General features: G+C 40.3%; 1 long non-coding RNA gene across 1 annotated transcript; it reads left to right on the top strand.

Moving 5' to 3' along the window:
- The first annotated feature begins 5,279 nt into the window (after positions 1–5,279).
- On the top strand, positions 5,280–6,047 carry LOC134226244 (uncharacterized). Its single transcript, XR_009983434.1, has 4 exons — positions 5,280–5,419; positions 5,491–5,646; positions 5,708–5,901; positions 5,964–6,047. It is a non-coding gene; the product is annotated as an uncharacterized LOC134226244 (long non-coding RNA).
- The last annotated feature ends 2,308 nt before the right edge of the window (positions 6,048–8,355 follow it).

The following is an 8,355-nucleotide window of genomic DNA, read 5'->3' as shown; positions in this document are numbered from 1 at the left end:
TCTGTCCTCCTCGCTCACGACAAAAGAAAATGCGTTCAACAACAAATTTTGAAATTTCTCCATTAGAATTCCAAAAATTGTCACTTTTTTGAGTCTAAATATTTCAATTTAGAATTTGATTTATTTGTTGATGTGAATAGGTAAATAGCTACTGAATTTTGACTTAGGACTTACGTCTCTCTTTACTATACCGGGTGTCATTTCAAAATATTCAAATCGATCGCGTTACGCTGTGTTGAAAGATTTTAAACGTTAATCTCAGTTCGTCTCAGTGGACGAATTTCTGCGGTAGGCCCCTCAATCGACAGATTTCAAGTACGTTTAATAGTTCATCAAATAGCAGCGCTGTTTATCGCGCTACCAAATTTGATCACCTGTCAGCTGCGCTACTGTTTTAGCAGCGCGTTTAGTAGCGATCGGTAAAGTGTCAAGTAATGATACTGCGCTGCCAAACGGCTTATACTGACCACGGCATCTTGTTCTAAGTTAATGTATTGAAACTGTATATTTTAATAACCAACGAGAAAAATTAATATTTTCTTTTCTCAATCCATTAATACTTCCAGTATAGGAAACGATACCCTGGCAGGATGAATTCTGTTGCTTATAGAGGCAATGAATATATGCCCCATTGGATGATTTATATTTGTACGTATCTTCTCACACGTTATGTGTATCGATAGTACAGTGGTGTAGTAACCGCTTCCCGTTTCAGAGGTCACGAGTTCGAATCCAGAGTATAGCGTTTTGCTTTTTTTTTGCACGTTAAAACAGTTTTTGGCCATAACTCCGAAACGCAAAGTTCGATCGATCTAATTTTAAATAGGAACCAATGGGACTGTATTCCGCGTCGAATGCAACTTGTTGCGAGTAATCGGATGATGTTAAATACCCAAAAACGTGTCTCACATTTTGTACACACACACACACACACACACACACACACACACACACACACACACACACACACACACACACACACACACACACACACACACACACACACACACACACACACACACACACACACACACACACACACACACACACACACACACACACACACACACACACACACACACACACACACACACACACACACACACACACACACACACACACACACACACACACACACACACACACACACACACACACACACACACACACACACACACACACACACACACACACACACACACACACACACACACACACACACACACACACACACACACACACACACACACACACACACACACACACACACACACACACACACACACACACACACACACACACACACACACACACACACACACACACACACACACACACACACACACACACACACACACACACACATATACAGACATCACCTCAATTCGTCGAGCTGAGTCGATTGGTATATAACACTATGGGTCTCCGAGCCTTCTATAAAAAGTTCGGTTTTGGAGCAGTTCTATAGCCTTTCCGTATACTTAGTATACGAGAAAGGCAAAACAAACGGTTCTTCAGAGAGCCAATAATAGAGATCAATATCAAAGCTTTCAATACCCTTCGGGATAGAAATTGTACTTGGGTGCCAAATCCAATATTATAGTGCTAAAATTTTATGCGTGATTTTCATAAATAACGAATGATCGTCCCATGTTACCAATTCTAAATCTTATCACCTGAAATCCCATGTCCGGGTGTTTCCTTCCTTCTACTACTAACAATGTTGTCTCAGAAAAGAACACGCACACGGCTTATTGGCTGTATCAAACGAAGTCCCGTTAGGAAATAGACGCCAGCAGCGAGCAACAAGCGTAAAAAAGAAGAAGCCCTTCTCGAACGCGTTGATGATGATGACGCTTTGTCTGACAAAGAAGCAATACAATACAAGACACAAGACACTAGCTGATTGGCCCACCAATTGGGAAGCAGAGAAGATTCAAAATTAAGTAGTATAAAAAAAAAGTGCATTCGCTCGCAGAGCATTCAGTCTTTTTTATACCATCACTAGAAATTCGCGGTTATTTGAAAAGATCGTTTTCTTACTTTTTGCACTTAGCCGAAGCAAACAGCCTTTTCAAGGCTCTAAGAGTTAAAAATAATGTTCTCCTTCAGTCGCTATCGACGGATTAGAAGGCCCTTCAGTGGAAGGGCTGAGATACAGTCTATATCCCCTGCTGAGCCAACTTGAGGTTTATTTCAGGCAGTCCTTCAGTGGGAAGGTTGCCACTGTCGAGGCTAATATTTCGTGACCGGACAGATACTTCCTGAATTGTTTTAGATGATTCTTGTTCGAGGTAGATTTGATTTCTGTGTCGGTTTGATGAGAAGATTTGGCCAAGGAATGGTATGCAACGCCGATTATGTATCCTAAATAGTTGAAGTGAGAAATTTGGACCTATTATGTATCTTAAAGGCATGGTCAAGTCAAGTCCTACGTCCACTTAGCGGTTATGTCACAGACATTACCCACTGTTCGTTTTTTTATTGTAAATATTAGTGTACATAGTAGTTAGGTTATCAAATTTTAAAAAAACACACCAGCGCCTCCTAAAGGCCGTCATGATACATTATATTTTAAAAATTAAGTAATAGCATAATAATAATAATAATAACAATAATTGAAATTGAAGTTGGAGGGCCAAGCTGGCCGATCACTGTACATGTATAAAAATGATTGTAGAACAAAACATGTTTTAAATAAAGAAGAATTTTACTACTACTACTACGCGCGCGGTCCATTTCGTTCGAGATGTCGCGGAGACCAGACCATGGTACCACCTTCGGCATCGGCGGAGCTCCCACCGGAAATTTCATTCCCGGCGATGGTGTAAGTCGCGCGGTCGTCGTCGTCGTCAGCATCAATAGCACTCAGATGGAATTTTCTTGCGTGTTTCTCTACGATGGTGGTGTATATTGCGAGAAGATAGAAAAAATCGAACGAGGGTCCGACGGTCGACCGTCGGAAAGCTGTTCCGCAAACGTCAAATCACATGAAGCACGGAAAATAATGTTGGTTGATTTTTTCGGTGTGAATGTTGATTATTGAAATCAAAGATAATATGTAACTTTAAACGAGTGTTATATGCCGCTATATATTTTAAATAAGCTTTATGGTACTTTCAAGGCATTTCGGAACGTATTTATGCGATTTTGAAACATTTTAGACTTCTCGAATATTCTTGATATCAAGGAATATCTACACTTTTCGCACAGTGCATGTCATTTGAAGTTTCCGACACTCAGTCTTCTTCTTTTTTGCTCCGCAAAATTAGAAGTTTTCTCTGTTCTCGCAATATTTCTGCAACGGTTGCGTCTGAAGTACCATTGATTATCTGTCATCAATGAAAGCAGCTCTTAAACCATAATTTGAGGCGAGACGATTTTTGATCAAAGTTCATATTAATCGCTTGGTGATGGCTGATAGTTTCCGTCGGTTGCGGAATCACGACCGTGCGTCAGGGACGCTACAAAAATTTATTCGCATGGATAGCATCAATACCAGTGAAAATTCCTCTTAAGATTATAATTTTAGTAGATAGACTGCTACTAGTTTCAGGTTTAATTTCTATCCATGCGAATACATTTTTGCAGCTTCTCCTTCTGACGCACGCTCTTCGTTCCCACCGATGGCGTAGGTAGCGCTCGTAATAGGATCGTTGCTACAGAGAATCCAACGATGGCAATCTGTCGCAGAGAAGCGGTAAAACCATAGAGCCAGCATCTGCATTTGAGTGAAATACTCTTGTGATATTCTGACTATCGAATGGTTGCTGTTGTGTTGGTGATTACGAATCCGCATGATCTGAAATCTGTCATTTTCAGGGCATTAAATTTTTCATTGGAGGAATTTGGTTTGACTGAGAGTAAATTTATGAGATTGTTGCGGTAAATCGGCAGCAGTAACGCAAAAATTCATAAGATTCAATCCATCATTTGACTTCTGCAGAGTTAGTGATTAAAAATCCATCGAAAGATAAAGACGCTATTAGCGTTTGAAATCTATCCTACTTTCGTGACGGTCTCGAATTTGGAAATTTCCGTTTTACACCATGTATCTGAGTCTTCCCCTTAGACGTAGTTTACGTCAAAAATCTGTAGCAAACATCAATACTGACGCCATACAATTTTCTTCAGTCATAATGCGAATTAATTGTTTGCATGGTCTCCTACCGATACTTGCTTGGGATTCAACTACCGACGTTAGCGTTGCGCTTTGAATAAAGTTCATCTCGGAACCGATTTCTTTTTCAATCATCAACAGGAAAAATACAAAGTTAGAGTCTCGCGGGAAAATTTCATGTTGTTCCGACAACTTCTAAATCGTTGCAAACGTCACATTAGTGAATAAATTGCTGTAGCAATCTTCCGCTGACAGCCTATGGTCGGACCGGCACTAAAGCTATGATTCCGCTACCGATGCCAAACAATTATGCTTTGTTCTATGAAGAAAGTTCGTCTCAACTTTCTCAATTACTAAAATCATATAACTCCGAAATACGCTAGAAAATTTCACCGAAGAATTTTCCAGTTCCTAGCGGTTGCACTTTAGAAAAATTATTTCAACTTAAACTTCCTCCCAAATATAATGATGGTCCTGAAAAGAACCGATTAATTTCCACTTATGTGCCTTATCAACAGCAGCCACTGGGCTGCGCGAGCGCCATCCAATGATTCGGTTCAATGAACGCCGTCGATTGCCAGATCCGCCGAAGATGGAACACGGATGCAAATGATTGTGCTACTGCTACCACGACCGCCACCACCACCGAGCGAAAAAATTTCATCCGCACCACAACCGCTGAGATAGCCGTTGTCACTAGGACCGCTTCTGGTCGCCCTGGTCCGCTCGCCGTGACATCCAAAATGAAAATGACGCGCACACGCGAAACACGGGGCTTTTAATACACAGGGAAAACGACGCAGTGGATCAAAAAGCCCGTACCTTACTGTAATCTGATGTCCGTGTTGGGGATTTATGAACGGGATTGATTATTTCTGAATTTTTCAACCGGTTTGGAAAGAAACAACATTTTCAATAGTTTAACGTTGATAATCAATAGTATCAATATAATTGGCAAATTGCTGGAGAGTTTCTGAATCGATTGATAAGCAAATGTCGAAAATCCATCGAAAGATAAAGACGCTATTAGCGTTTGAAATCTATCCTAATTTTGTGACGGTCTCGAATTTGTAAATTTCGGTTTTACACCCTGTATCTGAGTCTTCCCCTTAGACGTAGTATACGTCAAAAATTACCCATATTTCTTGCGAAGGCATTCGTTAACCATGGTTATTGCAATAATAGTTAGTAAAATACGACCTCTTATATCTATTATGTTTTCTGTACCGAGGATGTACCGCAGAATGTACTATCCAGCAACCCAACCCCGGAGCTGTGAATCCGCTAAGTACCGTTAAGGTAAGTTTTAATAAATTTCACTAACTTGAGCACCTTTGTTCCAATACGTATAATGGATCATTGAACCACAGCCGGAGGTTGACAGCATAATGTCGACCAGTACCAGCAGACCACCATTTAGCAGTCGGGTTGCCTAGCGGCCACAGGACAAGCCCAGGACTATTATACAATGACATGCGGTGGCTAACCGGCATCCAAATCTGCAGTAAATGAGTTCCCCGTATCTGGTAAGTTTGAATATAATTCACATCTATATTCTCACAGTAACAAATTTTCTCCTCGCAACAGTTGGTTCGACAATGAGGTCTCCGAAACAGCTGTTTTCATGCACCGTGGCAACCACCGATACCCAACTGTATCTGCTATTTCAACGCGTTCCAACGGGCGTTGATTTTTATGAACAAAATGCCCTGTATATGAATTATTGCTGGCGAGATTGTTGTTTTATGATCGAGCAGTGCTGGATTACGAGCACCCGAAAGGTAAGGTATTTCTTTATATCGAAAAATAACAATAATAGGTAACTTTAAACAATAATCCTCAGGTATTTGACGGAATGGTTCCATCATACCGGATTGTACTGAATCAGAGATAATGGCCGCTATAGAGATTCTGGAGCAATTATTTGTCAGTTCCTCCATCAGTTCAAGTTGCACCGACTGGTCCAGTACAACGCTAGCTGCCATTCCATTCTAGATTATATCTAGAGTGCTTTGAGAATAGGTCGTATGTGCAAAAGAGAGTCTCTCTTTGCCTCCATTCTCTTTCGATTATTACAGATCTACAATAAAGTTTACTTCAGATTTCTTGGCAGATATCTAAAGATTTTAGCTTTGTCTAGCGTTCTGAAATGAAAATGTGGCAAAATATGCAAAACTAGCTTATGTACAAGCGAAAGAGAGCGTGAACGAAGAGAGCCTCTCTTTTGCACATACGACCTATTCTCAAAGCAATCTAGATATCATGCTTAATTGTATTTATTTCATATATTGTAATAAATTTGTTTGTTTTGTGGTTCTAATACTGTTATTTATTATATATATATATATATATATATATATATATATATATATATATACGTTAGGAAAAGATATTCTAAACCTAGCCACCCAACATGCCACATCGACCGACCCAGCGGACGATGTACAGGAGAAGGAGGACAACGGAGGAGACAGGTAGCCACCCATCCGGCTAGCAACGAGGAAACAGCTGACGCGGACAACAACGGATCGAACGATATCGACGGGGACTTCGTACCGAGACCGATTGTGCTGACTAAGTAGATTTAATTAATAAAAGGTTCTTCGTTAGGGAAATTCAGTCAGTCTTAAGTGTGAATTTAAAGTGAAATCATTGTAATTAATTATCCAAAGTAAATAAATGTATTTTTTCAACACTCTGGCCTAACAGAGTATTATTGGCGCAGTCGATGGCAGTGTGTGGAAGTAGTGCAAATAAAACTTCTGAAGTGCAATAAAATACTTAGTGCAAAATCTGTGCTAATCAACAAAAAAAAATCCTAAGTATCTAGGAAAATCCAGACTTAGTTAAACCAGTGAACATCCAGTGATAGCACAAACCGGAGTGAGCTTAGTGAATATAAGCTCATCTACCTAAAGTGACAATCCAGTGATACAAAAGAAAAACCAGAAGAAAAACCTAGTGAATATAAGCGCAGCTTCGAGAAATAATTTGCGCTTGGAAGCATAGCAACGCACGAAACACCAACCCGAGCAGCATTCATTGTGAATAACCGGATCATCGGCGAAGCCACTGGGGAGCGCATATCATCCAGTTTGTGTGATTCGGAGCGAAGGAAGGACCCACCACATCAACCTACAACTAACCACACTATACACAGACTCCCTGATGAAACAACAAATCATCTTGTAAGTAACCAATTTAAAATTACTACATTACTTTATTAAAGTGCCAAACAGTGAGATTACCTGTGAGAGTGAGAGTGCATATTGATCTCGAACAAATTGCTCGCTAAATTATCATAGAGAAAATAAAAATTAAACGGACGTAGTCACTTTTCGCTCGTCTAAACATATTAAGTGCACGTTCACGTTCAGAAATATATCAAATTTAAACGTGATGACGGACTCAAACGCCGACTCAGCAGCGGTATCAAACGCTGACGCTCCGGCGGGACCACAGGTCGTCACACCCGAACAGCTGTTAGCACAAGTCGCTCAGCTTACAAATAACCAGAACAGCTTGATCGCAACGATGAATTCGATGCAACGGAAGATGCATAATCCTTTTATGAATTTTAAAATACCCGACCAAATCAATATAATATCTAATTTCAATGGAAACAAAAAAGAGACGCTAGCATGGGTCAAAGACACCCAAGAAGCTCTTGATTTGTTTGAAGACTTTGAACTTGAGCCCTCGTATAAACAGATTATGAGGGTGGTCAAGTCAAAAATTGTCGGCGAGGCTAGGGAAGTCCTTATAGCCGCGGGGAACCCAACAGAATGGGCAGATATCAAGGAAGTCCTCTTGAATGCCTTTGGGGACAGAAGAGACATAACGTCTCACATCCAATCTTTATTTTTTATTAAGCAGGGAAAATACACCCTCAATGAATATTTCCACAGAGTAAAATCTATCGACACCGCTATAAAATCAACAGCAGCACAGATGGAAGATTATAGATCTTCAACTGAAGCAGTCAATAAACTGATTAGCTTGATGTCTCTAACACGATACATCGACGGACTGAACGGCGAGAATTTGGCCATGTACGTCCGAAGTTATCGGCCAAAAACATTAGAGGAAGCTCATGAGATCACTACCCAACATTCAAATGCATCTTTTAGGCAAAAACTGGAGAATAGGCAAGGGACGGGTAACCCGAAAATTCAGAATTTCAACCAAAAAGCATTCAATCAAAATAGAACGGACAATCCAAATTTTCAACAAAC

This window comes from Armigeres subalbatus, chromosome 3, assembly GCF_024139115.2.
Source record: "Armigeres subalbatus isolate Guangzhou_Male chromosome 3, GZ_Asu_2, whole genome shotgun sequence".
NCBI classification, from domain to species: domain Eukaryota; kingdom Metazoa; phylum Arthropoda; class Insecta; order Diptera; family Culicidae; genus Armigeres; species Armigeres subalbatus.
Note: the sequence above shows the minus strand (reverse complement) of the source record. Positions and strands in the feature narration are given on the sequence as shown.